Source organism: Aquarana catesbeiana, linkage group LG02 (genome assembly GCF_042186555.1).
Source record: "Aquarana catesbeiana isolate 2022-GZ linkage group LG02, ASM4218655v1, whole genome shotgun sequence".
Classification (NCBI taxonomy): Eukaryota; Metazoa; Chordata; class Amphibia; order Anura; family Ranidae; genus Aquarana; species Aquarana catesbeiana.
Genome location: NC_133325.1, coordinates 51,702,188 through 51,722,003, shown reverse-complemented (window position 1 = coordinate 51,722,003; position 19,816 = coordinate 51,702,188). Strand labels below are relative to the sequence as shown.

The window sequence follows — 19,816 nt, the reverse complement described above, 5'->3', positions numbered from 1 at the left end:
TCATTTGAATACTTCTTTGGGACCATTGACATTTATACAGCGATCAGTGCTATAAAAATGCACTGATTACAGTATAAATGACACTTGCAGGGAAGGAGTTAACACTAGGGGGTGATCAGGGGTTTTAAATATGTTCCCTGGGAGGTGTTTCTAACTGTGGGGGGGCTGACTGGAGGAGGAGACAGATCGCTGTTCCAAATCACTAGGAACAGCAGATCTCTCTCTTCTCCCCTGTCAGAACGGGGATCTGTCTGTTGACATTGACAGATCCCTGTTCTGGCTCTCTTTCCCGTGATCGTGGGTGGCAGGCGAACATTGCGGCCGCCGGCCACACGCATCGGGTCCCACCCGCCGTGCAGCGGGCGCCCACGCATGCCTGCTATGGTTCTTAAAGGAGCCGACGTACAGCTACGGCGATTTGCGGGAAAGAGCCGACCTGCCGCCATATAATGACGGCGGCTGGTCGGCAAGTGGTTAAAGTTGTCCAGTGCTGAATAGCAAAAAATGGCCTGGTCATGAAGGGGGTAAAACCTACTGGAGGTCAAGTGGTTAAGTTGCGTCTTTTATATCAGCCCGGAGCTCGGCCTTAATGTGCAGGGAGATCGGAGTACCTTGCTTTGATATTTTTAAGAGAGAGATTGCAATCTGGATTCATTTTAATAAGTTCCCCTTCCAGCAGACAACACACCTGCACGTCTTTCACCCTCCGCAGCTACGTGATGTTTTTCCTGCTGTTAACAATTCCGGCGCGCGGTTTAAGCTACGGTTTAAACTTTCGCAAAAAAACGAGCCAAGGGATTTACACTGCCACTCAATTCTCCGCTCCGATCCAGTTTCTCACCATACCGCGTGTTTTCAGCGACAACTTCAAGATGGTAATTTCCTCCAGTATGTTGGAAAACAATCGCGAGACGGGAGGGCTGTCATCATGGCTGCCGCGTCAGGAAACAGCCCGTCATCTCTGACAGCTGCTTAGTTGCCGGGGTAAGGGGATGAAATTGAGAGAGACGGTTTAGCATCTGGGGCACAGATCAGATATGGAGAGAGAGAGGGAAGACATTGTGCAGCAAAAGGTTATGCAACATTATGCGCTTTTTAAAGTGAACCTGTCATAATGCCAGAAGGCCCAGAAGCTAGGGTTGCCACCTTTTCTTCAAGTCAAACCCGAAGACTTTAGTGGCGCACAGATTTTTTTTTTATATAGTATAAACTATACATATATTTTGCAATTAAGTAACATTTCTAATCATATGAAGTTAATCACAAGGAGTCCCCCTTTACATCAGAGTTCACAGAGTTCCCCTTTTTACATCTGAATCCACTTGCAGAGTTATCTTACACTGTAATGCTGCCTACACATGATCACACCAAAGTCCGATCCTTTCGAACGCGATGACGTACGACCGGACTAGAAAAGGAAGTTCAATAGCCAGTAGCCAATAGCTGCCCTTGCGTCGTTTTCGGTCCGTCGGACTAGCATACAGACGAACGTTTTTTTTTCGATAGGAATCGAGTCAGTCGGAAAGATCTGTTCTATTTCTAAGGCCCGTCAGATTTTTTGACAGAAAAGGTCCAATGAAGCCCACACACGATCCGAATGTCCGACGGATTCGTTCCGTCGGACCTTTGATGCCGAAAAGTCCGGTCGTGTGTACGCGGCATAAGGGGGGACTCTGCAGACTCTGATGTAAGGGAGAACTCTGAGGACTCTGACATAATGGATGCTCCGGGAACCCTGATTTAAGGGGAAACACTGAGAACTCTGATGCACGGAAAGGTCTCTGATTTAAGGGGGAACACTGTGGCTTCTGGTGTAAAGGGGAACTCTGATGTAAGGGGTGCTCTGAGAACCCTGATTTACCTTAGTGTATTCACTCAGAGGCAGGAGAGAGAAGGGGGAAGACTTCAGTCACAGACAGGGATGGATGGTGAGCTCACTCACCCCTTGGCAGTCAGCACCTCTCATCCAGATGTATCTGAGGCTGTTGGACTTCAAATTTCCGGCCCTCACTTTCCTTTTCTGAGGCACAGTGCCAGGGATTGGAGTGTGGGCAGACACAGAGGGGTAGGGGTGGGAGGAAGAGGACTAGATCGAACCCTCTCTCCTCTCCCGTCTGTGTGTGTGTGTGGGGGGGAGGGGTTGTTAGTGCTGGCTTTGTGCAGTGTGAAAGAAAGTGTAACAGCCACTCTCAGCTTTGACAACTGCAGCCAGCAACCCTGCTGGGAAGCCATAGTCCAGTCTGAATAATGTGTCTGGGTTTCTGGCAGTTTGAAACCCGGACACTTGATTCCAAACCAGAACTGTCCGGGTGAATCCTGGACAGGTGGCAACCCTAGCGCAGGCAGCTCTTGCACGGGAGGTCTATTGACTCCTGGCAATTAAGGTCCGCTCTGTAGCTGTCATTCGGGTATAGCGAGGGCACGAGAAGGTTACTTGAATGGATTTTTTTAAGATTGTCCTCATACTGTATTACTTTGATAAATGGAAAGGGGATTTTACAGTGATTGTACAATCAGATTGTATAGTGTACAATCCCCCTAAGAAAGCCACTTTATACATCTGCACCAGTATTCAGACAAAAATTACGCCAGCAATGTTACTGGATTTTGCGGTGCCTACATTACATGGCGCTTGGCTGTACCCTTATAAAACAGCCGAAAAGGTCCATTTCTCCATTTCCCTTTTGATTTATGACTTCTACCCGGCTGCTGCTGTGAATAGCTCTGTGAAATACGAGGCATTTTCCATGGTCTCACCTCTGCACTGCCCTGATCCCACTTTCCCTCAATCCATAAAGCTATAAATCAGATCTCGCTGAGAGGCCCGGAGCCCTGTGCCACCAGCTTAAGAGCTTGAAATGCAATAAACACCGTGCAATGTCTTCTATCCCAGCTTGGTGATTGTCCAGGAATATAAAGCACCCTCTTCCACCATCACTTATCCCAGCCCTCCCATGCAAGTCTGCATGTATAGATTGGATTCCCATCTTACCTATAAATCGGTCTACAGTTTTGATTTATTTATTATTATTATTATTTCCAGTTAATGTATTTATTAATATTGTAGACAATAGAGGATGATCTGGAGTTGGCTCTAGAATATCATGCACCTCATCCCGTTTTATGAAAATCAAGAAATAGGAGGATTGGGATTATTGCGGTGCTTTTATTAAATGATACATATAGAGTTAAATAATAAAAAAATATATAATTTCTTTATTGTTACAAAAGGATGAGAAAGAGCAAAAATGTCAATTAAAACCAATATAGAGCATATACATAGTACATGTACTGGGTCGCTGGTGTTCCAAGAAAGGAAGGTGGTCACCAGGGGCGTTGCTAGGTCTACAAAAGATCTGGGGCTAGAGCCCATAGCAGCGTAGTAAAGAAAGTCATAAGCTTGGGCGGGCATACACATGCATATACAGTAATATATCCCCAGAGAGCCCCCCACTTACATCAGGGTCCCTAAAGAGCCTCCTCCTTACATCAGGGTCCCCAGAGAGCCCCCCCTTACATTAGGATCCCCAGGGAGCCTCCCCCTTAAAATCAGGGTCCCCAGAGAGCCTCCCCCTTAAAATCAGGGTCCCCAGAGAGCCCCCCCACTTACATCAGGATCCCAAGAGAGCCTCCCCCCCCCTTCGGGGACCCCTGCAGAGACTCGGGGCTATGGGCCCCAGATTCGGGGCTATAGCCCCAAAAGCCACCCCCTAGCAATGCCACTGGTGGTCACAGATAGATGTTAAATCCCAACATGTTTCGCCAATGATGGCTTCCTCGGGGGATAATGTGGGACCACCACAAATAGTCCAGCTCTAACACAAAATACAAGGCAAAATTTTAATGATTATACAAATAACGACCATAAATGTAAGAGAAAAACAATTTTCTGTAATGAACATTTGCTCATGATCTATGTGCTTCTATTTTGTTAAACATAATAAATTTTGCAAATGGTTTGCCCTCAAGGGCGGGACTTTATAGGCATGGACTGAGAGACACAGAGTATCATAAAAAAATACAGAAAGGTTATTTATTATATACTTTATCAATAAAACATAGAATATATATAGACAAAAATAAGAAAAATCTATGCAGACAAGTTCAAAGGTGCATAGCGTTACAGGGGAGTCACAGATAGGTATGCACACAAGGCACAGTGGTGTAGTGGGTAGCCCTCTCGCCTAGCAGTAAGAAGGGTCACTGGTTCAAATCCCAACCAAGACACTACCTGCTTGGAGTTTGCATGTTCTCCCTGTGCCTGCGTGGGTTTCCTCCGGGTACTCCGGTTTCCTCCCACACTCCAAAGACATGCTGGTAGGTTAATTGGATCCTGTCTAAATTGTCCCTAGTATGTATGAATGTGAGTTAGGGACCTTAGATTGTAAGCCCCTTGAGGGTAGGGACTGATGTGAATGTACAATGTATATGTAAAGTGCTGCGTAAATTGACGGCGCTATATAAGTACCTGAAATAAATAAATAAATAAGGTATAAACATATAACAATAGAAAATGCACACAGTATTTTCCTACGCGTTACGGAGAAAAAAACTCCTTCCTCAGGGATATTCTGATATGCATTTGATTCTAAATGTAGCAATCTAGAATATAAAAGAAGAACATATTTTCAGCAACAAAGAAAACATACTTCAACAGTGTTTCTCCATCTATCCAGTGGCAGTAGATGGATCCAGACAATGATAAAAAATTATATAAAAAATGTATATATGTGCACTACTTGATACTTACACGCCAAACAAACAGTAGCAGACAACGGATCACACGGGGGTGGCCAGATGGCCGGAAAAATGCAGGTAAGTAAAAACAAGAAAAAAGGCTTCCTGGTTGCAGACTTATATAGCTATTCTCTGAACTGTTTTCATTACATCCCCTAGCCTCCGGCTGTTGCGGTCCCGGGCTGCATCTTGGGTGTCCGCTATATCCACTCCCCCAGCAACTAGGAAGACTTTTTTCTTGTTTTTACTTACCTGCATTTTTCCGGCCATCTGGCCACCCCCGTGTGATCCGTTGTCTGCGACTGTTTGTTTGGCGTGTAAGTATCAAGTAGTGCACATATATACATTTTTTATGTATATTTTCAATTTTTATCTTTGTCTGGATCCATCTACTCCTGCCACTGGATAGATGGAGAAACACTGCTGAAGTATGTTTTCTTTGTTGCTGAAAATATGTTCTTCTTTTATATTCTAGATTGCTACATTTAGAATCAAAAGCATATCAGAATATCCCTGAGGAAGGAGTTTTTTTCTCTGTAACGCGTAGGAAAATACTGTATGCATTTTCTGTATGCATTTATGCATATTTTGTATTTTTATCTTTGTCTGGATCCATCTACTGCCACTGGATAGATGGAGAAACACTACTGAAGTATGTTTTCTTTGTTGCTGAAAATATGTTCTTCTTTTATATTCTAGATTGCTACATTTAGAATCAAAAGCATATCAGTATAACCCTGAGGAAGGAGTTTTTTTCTCCATAACGCGTAGGAAAATACTGTATACATTTTCTGTATGCATTTTCTGTATGCATTTATGTATATTTTGTATTTTTATCTTTGCCTGGATCCATCTACTGCCACTGGATAGATGGAGAAACACAGCTGAAGTATGTTTTCTTTGTTGCTGAAAATATGTTCTTCTTTTATATTCCAGATTGCTACATTTAGAATCAAATGCATATCAGAATATCCCTGAGGAAGGAGTTTTTTTCTTCGTAACGCGTAGGAAAATACTGTATGCATTTTCTGTATGCATTTATGTATATTTTGTATTTTTATCTTTGTCTGGATCCATCTACTGCCACTGGATAGATGGAGAAACACTACTGAAGTATGTTTTCTTTGTTGCTGAAAATATGTTCTTCTTTTATATTCTAGATTGCTACATTTAGAATCAAAAGCATATCAGTATAACCCTGAGGAAGGAGTTTTTTTCTCCGTAACGCGTAGGAAAATACTGTATGCATTTTCTGTATGCATTTATGTATATTTTGTATTTTTAATTTTGTCTGGATCCATCGACTGCCACTGGATAGATGGGGAAACACTACTGAAGTATGTTTTCTTTGTTGCTGAAAATATTTTCTTCTTTTATATTCTAGATTGCTACATTTAGAATCAAAAGCATATCAGAATATCCCTGAGGAAGGAGTTTTTTTCTCCGTAACGCGTAGGAAAATACTGTATGCATTTTCTATTGTTATATGTTTATACCAGGGGTCCTCAAACTTTTTAGACAGGGGGCCAGTTCACGGTCCCTCAGACTGTTGGGGGGCTGCACTATAGTATAAAAAAAATATGAACTAATTCCTAAATTCCTATGCACACATGTTTTTTGTAGTGCAAAAGAATAAAAGAATGAATAATAAATAATAATATATATATATAGGGGATGAACAGGGGGACAGAGGGATGGACAGGGGGACAGAGGGATGGACAGGGGGACAGTGGGATGGACAGAGGGGTGGACAGGGGGACAGTGGGGTGGACAGGGGGACAGAGGGGTGGACAGGGGGACAGAGGGGTGGACAGGGGGACAGAGGGGATGGACAGGGGGACAGAGGGGATGGACAGGGGGACGGTGGGGTGGACAGGGGGACGGTGGGATGGACAGGGGGACGGTGGGATGGACAGGGGGACAGAGGGGATGGACAGGGGGACAGAGGGGATGGACAGGGGGGTGGACAGGGGGACAGTGGGGTGGACAGGGGGACAGAGGGATGGACAGTGGGGTGGACAGGGGGACAGAGGGGTGGACAGGGGGACAGAGGGGTGGACAGATGGACAGTGGGATGGACAGGGGGACAGTGGGATGGACAGGGGGACAGAGGGGTGGACAGGGGGACAGTGGGGTGGACAGGGGGACAGTGGGGTGGACAGGGGGACAGAGGGGTGGACAGTGGGGTGGACAGGGGGACGGTGGGGTGGACAGGGGGACAGAGGGATGGACAGTGGGGTGGACAGGGGGACAGAGGGGTGGACAGGGGGACAGAGGGGTGGACAGGGGGACAGAGGGGTGGACAGATGGACAGTGGGATGGACAGGGGGACAGTGGGGTGGACAGGGGGACAGTGGGGTGGACAGGGGGACAGAGGGGTGGACAGGGGGACAGAGGGGTGGACAGTGGGGTGGACAGGGGGACGGTGGGGTGGACAGAGGGGTGGACAGGGGGACAGAGGGGCGGAGGGGTGGACAGGGGGACAGAGGGGTGGACAGGGGGACAGAGGGGGGGACAGGGGGACAGTGGGGTGGACAGGGGGACAGTGGGGTGGACAGGGGGACAGAGGGGTAGAGGGGTGGACAGGGGGACAGTGGGGTGGACAGGGGGACAGTGGGGTGGACAGGGGGACAGAGGGGTGGACAGGGGGACAGAGGGGTGGACAGGGGGACAGAGGGGTGGACAGGGGGACAGATGGGTAGAGGGGTGCACAGGGGGACAGAGGGGTAGAGGGGTGGACAGGGGGACAGAGGGGTGGACAGTGAGGGGGACAGAGGGGTGGACAGGGGGACAGTGGGGTGGACAGGGGGACAGAGGGGTGGACAGGGGGACAGTGGGGTGAACAGGGGGACAGTGGGGTGGACAGGGGGACAGAGGGGTGGACAGGGGGACAGAGGGGTGGACAGGGGGACAGAGGGGTGGACAGTGGGGTGGACAGGGAGACGGTGGGGTGGACAGGGGGACAGAGGTGTGGACAGGGGGACAGAGGGGCGGAGGGGTGGACAGGGGGACAGAGGGGGGGACAGTGGGGTGGACAGGGGGACAGAGGGGTGGACAGGGGGACAGAGGGGTGGACAGAGGGGGGGACAGGGGGACAGAGGGGTGGACAGGGGGACAGTGGGGTGGACAGGGGGACAGTGGGGTAGACAGGGGGACAGTGGGGTGGACAGGGGGACAGAGGGGTGGACAGAGGGGTGGACAGAGGGGTAGACAGGGGGACAGTGGGGTGGACAGAGGGGGGGGACAGTGGGATGGACAGGGGTCCTCACTTGTTAGCAGGCTGTTGCCTGAAGCCTCCGCTCTCGCTGTCACCCTCCGTGCCTCCTGTCTGCGTGAGGAAGACGTGAATCCGCGCGGGACTGTGCTGGGAACTACATTTCCCAGCATGCAGCGCGGCACACGGAGCCCTCCATTACTGGGGTGGGGGAGGCGGCTTGAGCGGAGCGGATATGCTCCCTGCTGAAGCAGAGTGGACCTGCCCAAGCCGAGCCGACCTGGCCCCGGCCTGAGCCTGGCCTGTCTGGAATCCGGCCCTGGGTGGGGTGGGCTGGATAAATGTCCTCGGCGGGCCGCATGTGGCCCGCGGGCCGTAGTTTGAGGACCCCTGGTTTATACCTTGTGTGCATACCTATCTGTGACTCTCCTGTAACGCTATGCACCTTTGAACTGGTCTGCATAGATTTTTTTATGATACTCTGTGTCTCTCAGTCCATGCCTATAAAGTCCCGCCCTTGAGGGGAAACCATTTGCAAAATTTAAGCTTGGGATGTAGGCTGGCATATACAGCAGATACTTACATAACCTCTACCCCCTTTTGTTAAACATAATAAAAACATATTTGACGCTAAAGTTGCAGCAACTTCAAAGTAGTTCATCCATTACTGTGGTCCGACTTTCATGCAACTTGGAGGGCCATAGACTGTAATGTTAACCCTCAAAAGTTGGATAAAAGTCATACCTGGTGAAAGTTATGTGAATCTTGTGTTTAAACATTTATAAAAAGTCCAATATGTTTAATTCTGCTTTATATACCACATACAGCTCATACTAATATATCTTTGTTGAATAAAGTTATTTTTCAGGTGGCAACCAGTGAATGTCAGGAACAGCTGGGCAATTCAGTACCTGCAGACAAGCGGAAAAGTGTTGCATGAAATTTATGACATTCCAGCCTGCCTGGTGACATTGCCGGAACGGTGTGATGTTTATGGTCCAGGAAAAAAGATTCTTATTGGGATGGTAAATAATTACCAGACAGATTTCCATCTGGGAGATCCATATTTTATTCTTTGTTTTATGGAGAAAATAGCATTGAGAAAAAGTTTTTAAAAAAATTAGCTTTGGCATTTTGCAGACAGAGAAAAAAAGGAGCTGATAAAATGGCGCTGAAAACGCACGTGATTTTGCCACGATTTTACTGTGCTTATGCTGTGTCTTTCATAGGTCATGGGACTCAAAAACCACAAAAAAAATGTAACACGGGTGCGTTATTCATGCATTCTTGATGCAGTTTCAATGCATTTCAACGGGAAGGTGCGTTTTTGGTGCATTTTTTTTTTAACTGACCAAAAATGCAGCAAGCAAGATTTTTAACATGACAACGCAAGTGCAACGGACCATAAACAAAAACCCAATAAGTGTATATTGAATGGTTTGTGCAAAAGTTATAGCGTCTACAAACTATGGGATAGATTTATGGAATTTTCCTCTCTCTCTCTCTTTTTTTTTTACTAGTAATGGCGGCAATCAGCGACTTAAAGCGGGACTGCGATATTGCCAGTGACATTATTACAGTGATCAGTGCTAAAAAAATATGCACTGTCACTGTCAGGGAAGGGGTTAACATTACAGACGATCAAAGAGTTAAATGTGTGCCTAGGGAGTGCTTGCTCACTGTGTGTGTGTGGGAGGGGGGGCGGTGCTTGTACTATGGGAAGACAGAGATCTGTGTTCCTGTAGGAACACAGGATCACAGTCTTCCCTTTTCACAGAACGGCGATCTGCTTTGTTTATTCTGTTGTGCCTCCCGAACGGTCGGCGGGTCCCGGTGGACATCGCGTTTGCCAGACCCGCTGATTGGTTCTCACTGTGTCCAACCACAGCAAGAGGGGGTCGCTGGCGTTATATCGATATATATATCTATCTATATCTATATATAGATAGATATATATCTATCTATATATAGATATATATAGATAGATATATATCTATATAAATATATAAAATGTTTGGGGGTTCTAAGTAATTTTCTAGCAAAAAAAGTAGATTTTTACATGTAGGAGCGAAGTGTCAGAAATGGCCCGGATAGCATATGGTTAATAAAGCTGATGTATAATGGCGACCCTAGGGGGGGGCCCAGAGGGGGCCCTGACCCCCCCCCCCAACATTATGCTGGGCCCCACCATGTGCCCCCCCCAAAAACATTTTGTATTTATTTATTTTTATTTTTTTTACAAAAAGGCAATTTCTTTTTGTTTGCATTCATATCGGATGTGCCGCATCTTACTCGGGCCACCACTGGAGTAATACAGTCTCTATTGAGAGGGAGAACGTCCCCAGTCAGCTCCTGCGGGTGATTCCTCCCCCCCTGACACTGCATAATGCAAGCGCTCACACAACCACGGCCACCCGATCTGCTCCTTCCCCTGCATCCTCATTGGCAGGGAGAAGAGCGAGTTGCAGGAAGGACTCCATCAGGACTCTCAGTTACTGAAAAAACAGACTGATTTCTCCCGTCCTTAGGACAGGAGAACCAGCCTGTAAATTCTAAGAGATGCCAGATCAGCGCTGTCAATAGCAGGGGCAGGACAGCAAAAAGGAGGCCGGGGAACCCCACCGTGGCAGAACACCAGGGCCCGGTGGCAAGACAACCTTTGCAACCCTGATAGTTCTCCCACTGCTTTGGACCCTTATATTTTCTTGGTATGCTGGTGACATATATCTCTTGTTCTCTGTCACCCTGGGGGGGGCCCAATACAGTAGGAAGGGAGCTCACTGCAGAACATGTGAAAGGGCCATTGTGGGATCATAGTAAAGGGGTAAAGGGCCCCAGGATAGATAGAATATAGATAGATCTATCGATCTATCTATCTATCTATACCGTATATATATTTGCATTTTATATTGCCCCCCTATTTTTGACCCTGTCCCCCCATGTGCCCCCCCCTAAATATGAAAGCTGGAGACGCCACTGAAATTGACTGACCTTGCTCGAGGTTGCCCTAAAAAATTAGAAAAAATTGTGGTGGCTCACTGCTGTGTCAGGTGACATAGAGATTTGAGTGTCATTTTATTATGGGGACCTTGGTGCTGGATAAGAAACTTTATATAGTGAACTTTCCAATAGGCTTGTTTAATCTCAGAAAATGATTTACCCCCCTTTTATTTTATTTTTAATGTACCCTCCTGAATTTTAACCATATGCACTTGTGCTGTTCTGTATGAGTATGTGTATGTCACCAGCTGGTGATTGTTTGATCTTATGTTTTGTTCAATTAATATACACCCATATAGACTTCTGGGTGGATCAATATGTGGAATTACATGCTGTATTTGTATCATGTACATCTGTGTGGCACATTGTATCTTATTTATGTTTTTCTCTACAGGCATTAATAAAATTACCTTTTTTTAAAAAAAAAAAAAAAAGTCCTTTTAGAGTAAATAAAGTGAAAGAAGTTGTGATTTCAGGGCCTGTTGTGAAATGTGAAGATTCATTTCTCCAAAATGCCTATAGCTACAGAGGTGGGCGAGGGCTTTTTTCAAAGTCCTTTTATTACTTGCTCAAAATATATTATACTTTAATGTGTGTAGTCTGGGTACAGGTTCACTTTAGGAGATCAAACGGAAGCAAATAAGTACATTTTTAGGGTTTTCACTTTCACAAAAATGACAATAAAAGTTGCCAAAAAATAAAACTTTTGCTTAAAGTGGAGTTTCAGTCCCCCCAAAATTTTTTTTGTTTTGTTTAAGACTGCTCTGTAATTGTCTAAACCTGTACATGAACATTTCTAACACGTCATCATTTTAGTGCTTTTACTTTCTTTTAAAATAGTTTGTTACTCACAGATCTTGGAAGCAGACACCTGAAGCCCTCCTGTGTTCATTTCCTGGATTTCTTTTCTGTGCAGCTGGCTACCCAGCATGCACCTCCCAATCTCGCTGCGCGGCGCTCCTTCTTCCAAGATTTCGGCAGTAGACGATTCACAAGGGCTCCCGGGATACATGATGCTGCTATCCCAGGAACCCTTGCAAATCACCTAGTGACGTAATCGGGGGGGGGGGGGAGTCGCTTCACTTCATCCATCTGCGACACTACTGTTTCCATCATTCCCTAGGGACTCTCCTGCCCTCCCATGCTTTCTCTGACTGTACTCCTTGTGATTTGACATTTCCTGCTCTGTACTTTTTAAGGGTCACATGTACGACATACAGGATAAGTAAGCCTTCTATGAATATGCATATGTACCCCATGTTATTAATATTATTATTTCTGTTTTATGTTGTTTAGGTTTTGCCTTATCGCCCTATTTAATGTCCTCTCGCACAGTTCTTGGAAACCTTTGATTGCTTGACGTGAGCTTTGCCACTTGTTTCTCACCGGAGCTCCCCGGAACGCGGGGGCCCCCTTGCGCTCACCACGCCTCGGGGCACTCTTTGGGCTCATTCTTATGCTTGCGCTGCGGATTGACGTTTTAGCGCAGTTTGGTCTTTCCATCTAGACCCGGACGTACCACCCACCCAGCATGGTCGGTGGCCTTGCGATGTCTAAAAAAAAAAAAAATGGTATTGGTTCTGGACGGTCGGACTTTGGGTTGACCGTGTGTAGGCAAGACCGCTTGAATGGAATTCCGTCGGAGTTCCCTGGGAGAAACCTTCGGAGTTTATTCCGACGGCAAAACCGGTCGTGTGTGCGCGGCATAAGTAGAAAAAAAAATTGCTTTTGGAAAAGAATGAGCTAAGGGGATACAATAGGGAGGAAGTTCAGAAAATGGGTGGAACTCCGCTTTAAAAAATATATATTTTTAAGCATTATTCCCAGAAAATAAGTCCATGCATTTCTGACCCAATCGAAATGCTTTTCCCCATGTGGTTTGATGTTGAACATTCTCGGAAATATGCGCAGTGGGTGTACGATGTCATGGGTTGGGTAGTCTTGCGGTCTGTAAAACATAACCCGTAGATGTCTCATGAAATATAACACAAGTCAGTCTATTAACACGTCATAGTGGAATCCTATTATGCACTGCTAGAACTATTGTTAGACTCGGCTGTATCTATAGAAGTTTTATATTGTATACGTTCCCCCTTCTTAGAAGAGAAATCCTGCAAACCTTGTCTCCTTTACTGTTAGTCATCACAACGGTTTCCTTTCAAGTCAAGCAGGTGTTTCTGGACGGGAAATGTAGATTTTTGGCAGCGCTCTTTACAGACACAAATGTGATTTGTTCATTTCATTTTGATATCCTGTACGGTTAGATAATGTTTAACAGATGTGGATCACTTTCTGGTGTTCCGGTTTGATAAGGTTATTAGCTGGCAAATCATTGTAATCTGAACCAAGACGGGGCTTTGCCTGTAGTATTTTATTTTTTTTAAATATCATTTAAGATTGAAAGGAAAACTCCTATTTTGGATGTAAAATAAATCAGATTAGGGTGAATATCCTTACTGGTGACCTGGACATTTTGATGATAGGCAACTCCTATCCTCATATTGATTAGTGGTTCCAAATTAATAACTACTGCAGTAGGGAACAGTCACAAAAGATACACTCCGCAGAAAATGACCAGTTACACTTACCGGTAACGGTGTTTCTGGGAAGTCTTCCAGGACGGCACCCTGAGAGATGACTGGTCCTCCTGACAGGAAACACAATCAAGAAAGAGGTTAAAAACCCCGCCCCTCCCTGCACTCCTCAGTTGTGCAAAAGTATTGACCCACACCAGTGCATGAAAGTGAAACGAAAACACCTCCAATGTACTAATATATAAAAATACAAACCGGGTGGGAAGTAGGCCTGCCGTCCTGGAAGACTTCCCAGAAACACAGTTACCGGTAAGTGTAACTGGTCATTTTCTCAAGTCGTCTTCCAGGACGGCACCCTGAGAGAAGAGCAAGTAGCTCAGGCCTACCTTAGGGCGGGACAACCGCTTGCAGGACCTTTCTGCCGAAGGCCAGATCCTGGGGTGACAGAAGTTCCACTCTGTAATGTTTCAGGAACGTGTTCTGGCTTGACCACGTTGCTGCCTTACAGATTTGATCTACCGATGCTCCGGCTCTTTCTGCCCAAGAGGTTGCCAGAGACCTTGTAGAGTGAGCTTTAAGATTAGTTGGAGCCGTCTGACCTGAATGCTCATAAGCTATGGCAATAGTCTGTCTAATCCATCTAGCAATGGTTGTTCTAGAGGCCTGTTCGCCTCTTCGAACTTCACAAAAACTAACTAACAGATGTTGGGATTTTCTAAACTCTTTAACCTTTTCTAGGTAGAGCAACAGACATCTCCTGACATCCAACGTATGGAAGGCCCTTTCCTTCTCGTTCTGTGGATTGAGACAGAAGGAGGGTAAAATAATCTCCTGTGACCTATGAAAGCGTGAAGCTACTTTGGGAAGGTACAAAGGGTCCTGCCTGAGAATAATTCGGTCTTCTAACAGGCGGAAAAAAGGCTCCTTCATAGAAAGAGCATGCAAATCGCCCACCCTTCTGGCTGTAGTAACAGCCAGAAGGAAGGCGGTTTTAAAAGAAATCAGTCTGACTGACGATTGAGCCAACGGCTCAAAAGGTGCCCTGGTCAGGGCTTCCAAGACTAAAGATAAATCCCACGGTGGAAATAATTTCATTTGCACCGGGGAAAGTCTCTCTCTAGCCGACAAGAATCTTTTAATTAAAGGATCTAGAGCTAATCTAACATCCAGAAAACTAGACAAGGCCGCCACTTGAACCTTCAGAGTTTTGGTGGCTAAACCTCGGTCTACTCCCTCCTGTAGGAAGTCTAAAATAACTGGAATTTCCTTCTGGGGAACTTTTCTCGCTTCACACCAACGGGAAAAAGCCCCCCAGACCCTAGCATAAATGCGTCTAGTTACCGGTTTTCTACTCAGTAACAGGGTGTCAATCACCTTCTCTGAACACCCCTTGTTGTGCAGGCACTCCCTTTCAACAGCCAGGCTGTCAACCTGAAGAAACCGGGGTTCGGATGGTAAAGAGGGCCTTGAATCAGAAGATCCTGACATTCTGGAAGCTGAACCGGAGGCACCACCGCCCAGTTCCACAACGTGGGAAACCAGGACCCTTTGGGCCACCAGGGGGCAATCAAGATCAAATTGCCCCTGGCCCGACTCAGTCTTTGAAGGATTCTTGGAATCAGAGGTAAGGGAGGAAAGGCATACGCCAGACTGAAATCCCATTCCTGAGCCAATGCGTCCACCCCCTCGGACCCTCGTTCCCTGCAGAGGGAAAAATACTTCTTGACTCTCCTGTTTTTCCTGCAGGCAAAAAGATCTATCTCCGGTGTACCCAGCTGTTGACAGACCCTGGTGAAAACTTCGGGGTTTAGCTCCCATTCTCCCTGTTGTACTGTCTGACGACGGAAGTCTGCCTCTATGTTGAAAACTCCCCTTATGTGTACCGCAGAAATGGACGGTATTCTCTGCTCCTACCATTCTAGAATCTGCTGTGTGAGATTCATTAGGGAAAGCGATCGTGTACCCCCTTGACGGTTCCGAAAGGCCACTGTTGTGGAATTGTCGGAGAGGATATGAACTTCCTTTCCCTTGATCTTGTTCTCGAAGGCTATTAGAGCCTCCCTGACAGCTAACAATTCCCGGAAATTGGAAGAGGCAGTTCTCTGTCGTGTGTCCCACACACCCTGAGCTTGCAGTTCTTCTAGATGGGCCCCCCATCCCCACGAGCTCGCATCGGTCGTTATTCTGACCGGCTGAAGCTGGAACCAAAGGTGGCCTGCCCCCAACCTTTGAGGGTCGAGCCACCAAAGTAAGGAATTTCTTATTCTTAGAGGAATGGTCACCAGAGTATCTAGGGATTGCTTCTTTCCATCCCATGAGGATAGAAGGAAGTTTTGCAGGGGTCTTGAATGGAGCTGGGCCCAAGGCACTGCCGGGATACATGAGGTCATGAGACCTAGAATCTTCATGATCACTCTTCTGAATACTACCTTCTGGTGCCGGATTGAAGACACTGAAGTAATCAATGCTTCTATCTTCTCCTGCGGAAGGATCAGTTTCTGCCTTACCGAGTCCACCCACAGACCCAGGTAGAGTTTGGTCTGAGAAGGAATCAGAGAGGATTTCTCCTGACTTATCAACCATCCCAGGGACTCCAAGGTGGATATTACCTTGTCCAGATCCTGGAGAAGGGATTCCCTGGAAAGGTTGTAGACCAGCAGGTCGTCTAGATATGGTATCAGGGAAATCCCCTGAAGGTGCAGGTAGGAGATGACCTCTGCAAGGATCTTTGTAAACACCCTTGGACTGGCCCCCAGTCCGAAAGGTAGGGCCTGGAACTGCCAGTGCTGTGTACCCCGATGCGTGCGGATAGCAAAGCGAAGGAATACCTGGTGCTGCGGAAGAATGGGAATATGCAGATATGCATCCTTCAGGTCTATGGTAGCCATGAAGACCTCTTTTAACAGAAGTTTCCTGACCGTATAGACCGATTCCATGCGAAATCTTTTGTATCGCAGGAAGGTATTTAATTTCCTTAGATTCAGGATTAACCTGAATTTCCCGGACGGTTTTGGAACAACAAAGACGTGGGAATAAAAACCCTTTCCTTGCTGATCCGCCGGAACTGGGAGAATGACCCTCTGACTCGCCAACTGCTTGATATTTTCCATGAGTCCTATGGCTTTTGGCTTTTCTCTGGGTAAAAATGTCAGTAGAAATGTCTGTGGAGGCCTGGAAGCAAATTCTAGCCCATAGCCCTCTCTTATACACTGAAGGACAAGAGGGCTTTGGACTACCCGCTCCCACTGTGGGATAAATTGTGCTAGCCTCCCTCCCACCTTGGTGCTGGCGTCACTTAGGATCCCTGTCTGCGACCTTAGGGCCGGAGAAAAGGAGAGCTCCTTTCTGTTTGGCTTTACCAACACTCCACTTCTTTCCTTCCTTATGGCCTTTAAACTGGTTGTTGACCTGGGGGCCTCGAAAAAATTTTTTGGCCTTTTTAGGTTTAACCGGAAATTTCTTCCCCTTCTCCGTAGATCTGGAGAGGGTCTGGTCCAACCCTGTACCAAACAGGAGAGATCCTTCAAAAGGAAGACCGCATAACCTAGTCTTAGAGGTATGATCCCCATCGCAGGTCTTAACCCATATGGCTCTTCTAGCAGAATTGAGAAGCGCTGCTGTCTTAGCTGAAGTCCGCACTGACTCCACAGCCGCATCCGCAAGAAAGGCTACCGCCTTACCAATTACCTCCAAGGAATCCAAAAGATCCTTGGACTTGGAAGAACTCGCCACATGATCAGTTAGCTTATTCAGCCACATGTTAGTATTCCTGGCTATACAAGCTGAAGCTAAAGCCGGACTTAAAGTAGCCGCATTGGCCTCCCAGGCCCTGCGTAAAAGGGTCTCAGACCTACGGTCCATTTGGTCCCGGATGTTACCTGCGTCTTCAAAAGACAGGTCAGATTGTTTAGACACCTGTGCCAGAGATGCATCTAGTTTGGGAAATTTAAAAAACTTCTCCTGCTCCTCTTCCTTAAACGGACACCTGTGTTTCCAGGTTTTAAACTTCTGAAGTTTATTTTCTGGCTCCTTCCACTCTCTTAAAACAATGTCTTTCAGAGACTGGTGGATAGGTAACACTTTAGACTGAGCCTTAGACAACCCCTGATACAATCTATCCTGTACAGAAGTCTGAGCCTCCGGCTCCTGGATCTCCTCAGAAGCATAAATAGCCCCTAGGAAGCCCTCCATATCGTCTGTTGAGAAGATATGTCTACCTGGCCTGGAATGCTCCCCTTCCTCCTGGCTATCTTCTGCCTCTTCCCCTTCTTCAAGGAGACTTTGGCAGGGACCTTCCACTTCTTCTGCCTCTTCTTCCGAATCCTGAGAAGATGGCGGTTTCTGCGGAGCAGTGCTCACCTGTCTAACATTAGAAAGAGCACTTTCCTGGGAGGATGAGCCCTCTCTGCTATCCTGCCTAGTATTGAGGCTAGCCTGGAAGGCTTTAAGTGTGGACAGCATCTCAGATTGTACTGAGAGAAACTCTCTCATAACCTCTGAAGTCTCCTTCCCCGATAATTTATGAATGCATTTGTAACAGAACGGCTTGGTGTGCTCTGCAGTTAGTTTATCATTGCAGTACCCACACCTCTTGGAACGGGAAGGATTTTTGGGTCTCGGTCTACTGGCAACACTCTGGGTTTCTGTGTCTGCAAAATAAGAAGCCCATTTAGCTAGTAACAAATAAAACGAGATCTCTTATGAGGGAAAAGCTAGAGGGGCACCCCCTCCCTTATCTCCTCCAGCCTGACAGACTCACCCCCGGTGGCCTCCACAACGGCTGTAAACTCCTCCTGCTCCATTGCTGTGAGTGAGTAGTGGACGCCTGCTCCTTGCCTGACACTGCCTCTGCCGCCCGTAATTAATCCCCTCTTAAGTGCTGGTACCTGTTTCAAGCCGGCTGCTGGCTCCTCATGGCGTTCCGAACGCCACCGCCATCTTGCCGAGGCCACTTCCTCCTCTGTGGGCGGCGCGCTCCAGTGCCCGGGCCGCCGTGACGTCATTTCCTCCCAGAAATGACCACCGCAAAATGGCGCCGATCCTACACACAGCCGCCGGCGCTGAGGCGGCCAGGAACCCAGCAAAGAGCAGCAAACAAGCAGCATGTGGCAAATCCTCTCTAAAAACCATGAGGTAAGGAGAGGTAGGAGCAGGAACATGGTCCCTGGAGTTCTGGAGACTCAGAGTGCCCAGGGTCCTCCAGTTCTCATGGGGAGCTCTTCATTGCCAACCTGAGAAAAATAGGGGAACGAACCCCCCCGGGAAGGGCAAGCCCTACCAAACCCAAAGGTTTTCCAAAAACCTGCAGTCTGGCGCCCAAGGGGGGACTTCCAGCCCACGGCCTTCCGTCTATTAGAAAAAAACAAACTGTTTCGCTGTGGGGAAACACAATCAAAAACTGAGGAGTGCAGGGAGGGGCGGGGTTTTTAACCTCTTTCTTGATTATGTTTCCTGTCAGGAGGACCAGTCATCTCTCAGGGTGCCGTCCTGGAAGACGACTTAAGAAATAACTGTTCTGCTTTATTATGATGCAATTGAAGGTTTTTATACACATGATTACGTAGGTATCACATTAATATTACAATTGTACTTTTATGGTAACAAGGGCCGTAACATAGGCAGGCTAATTCTAATCAGGACTCAAAAGAATGTAAACATGTACTGAAAACATTATTAGTGCCGTGTGCATAGTGAGGGCAGTGTGCAATACATACAAAATAGAATACAATTATATACAGAACTTACAATTATATACAGAACTTACAAATTTCCATTACACTGGTGTTTGTTGAAGCAGACTTCCAGTCAAAATGATTAACCACTTGGCGTCCATGCTATAGCCGAATGACGGCTATGCTGTGATCACCGAGTCGTTGAGACTCGGGTGAGCACAGATCCGATCCCGGCCCCTTACTACGTGATCAGCTGTCAGCCAATGACAGCTGATCACATGATGTAAACAAAAGCTCAGCAATCGTTTTTTTTTTTTCTCCGTGAGGAGAAAAAAAAGCTGATCACCGGCTCATGTGCAAGGGACATCGGTCCCGAAGAGGAAGAGGTGATTCTGCCTCATCTGTGCCCACCAGTACCCCCTGCCAGTGCCCACAGTGCCATCTATCAATGCCCATGAGTGCCACCTTTCAATGCCCACAAGTGCAACCTATCAATGCCCACCAGTGGTGCCAATCAGTGCCACCTGCCAGTGCCCACAGTGCCACCTATCAATGCCCATGAGTGCCACCTCTCAATGCCCACAAGTGCCACCTATCAATGCCCACCAGTGGTACCAATCAGTGCCACCTAGCAGTGCTGCCTATCAGTGTAACCAACC

At 47.0% G+C, this 19,816-nt stretch overlaps 1 protein-coding gene across 2 annotated transcripts in view; it reads right to left on the bottom strand.

Annotated features, from left to right (window-relative positions):
• LOC141126861 (uncharacterized) overlaps positions 1 to 19,442 on the bottom strand; it is a 78,271-nt gene extending 58,829 nt beyond the window's left edge. Inside the window, exon 1 of one of the 2 annotated variants that reach the window (XM_073612876.1) lies at positions 19,250 to 19,442. The gene's annotated coding sequence lies outside the window, so the exon portion shown is untranslated. Of the gene's footprint in view, positions 1 to 13,539; positions 13,620 to 19,249 lie in introns of those variants that run through there. The other variant, XM_073612875.1, reaches the window with a different exon arrangement.
• Positions 19,443 to 19,816: the final 374 nt, after the last annotated feature.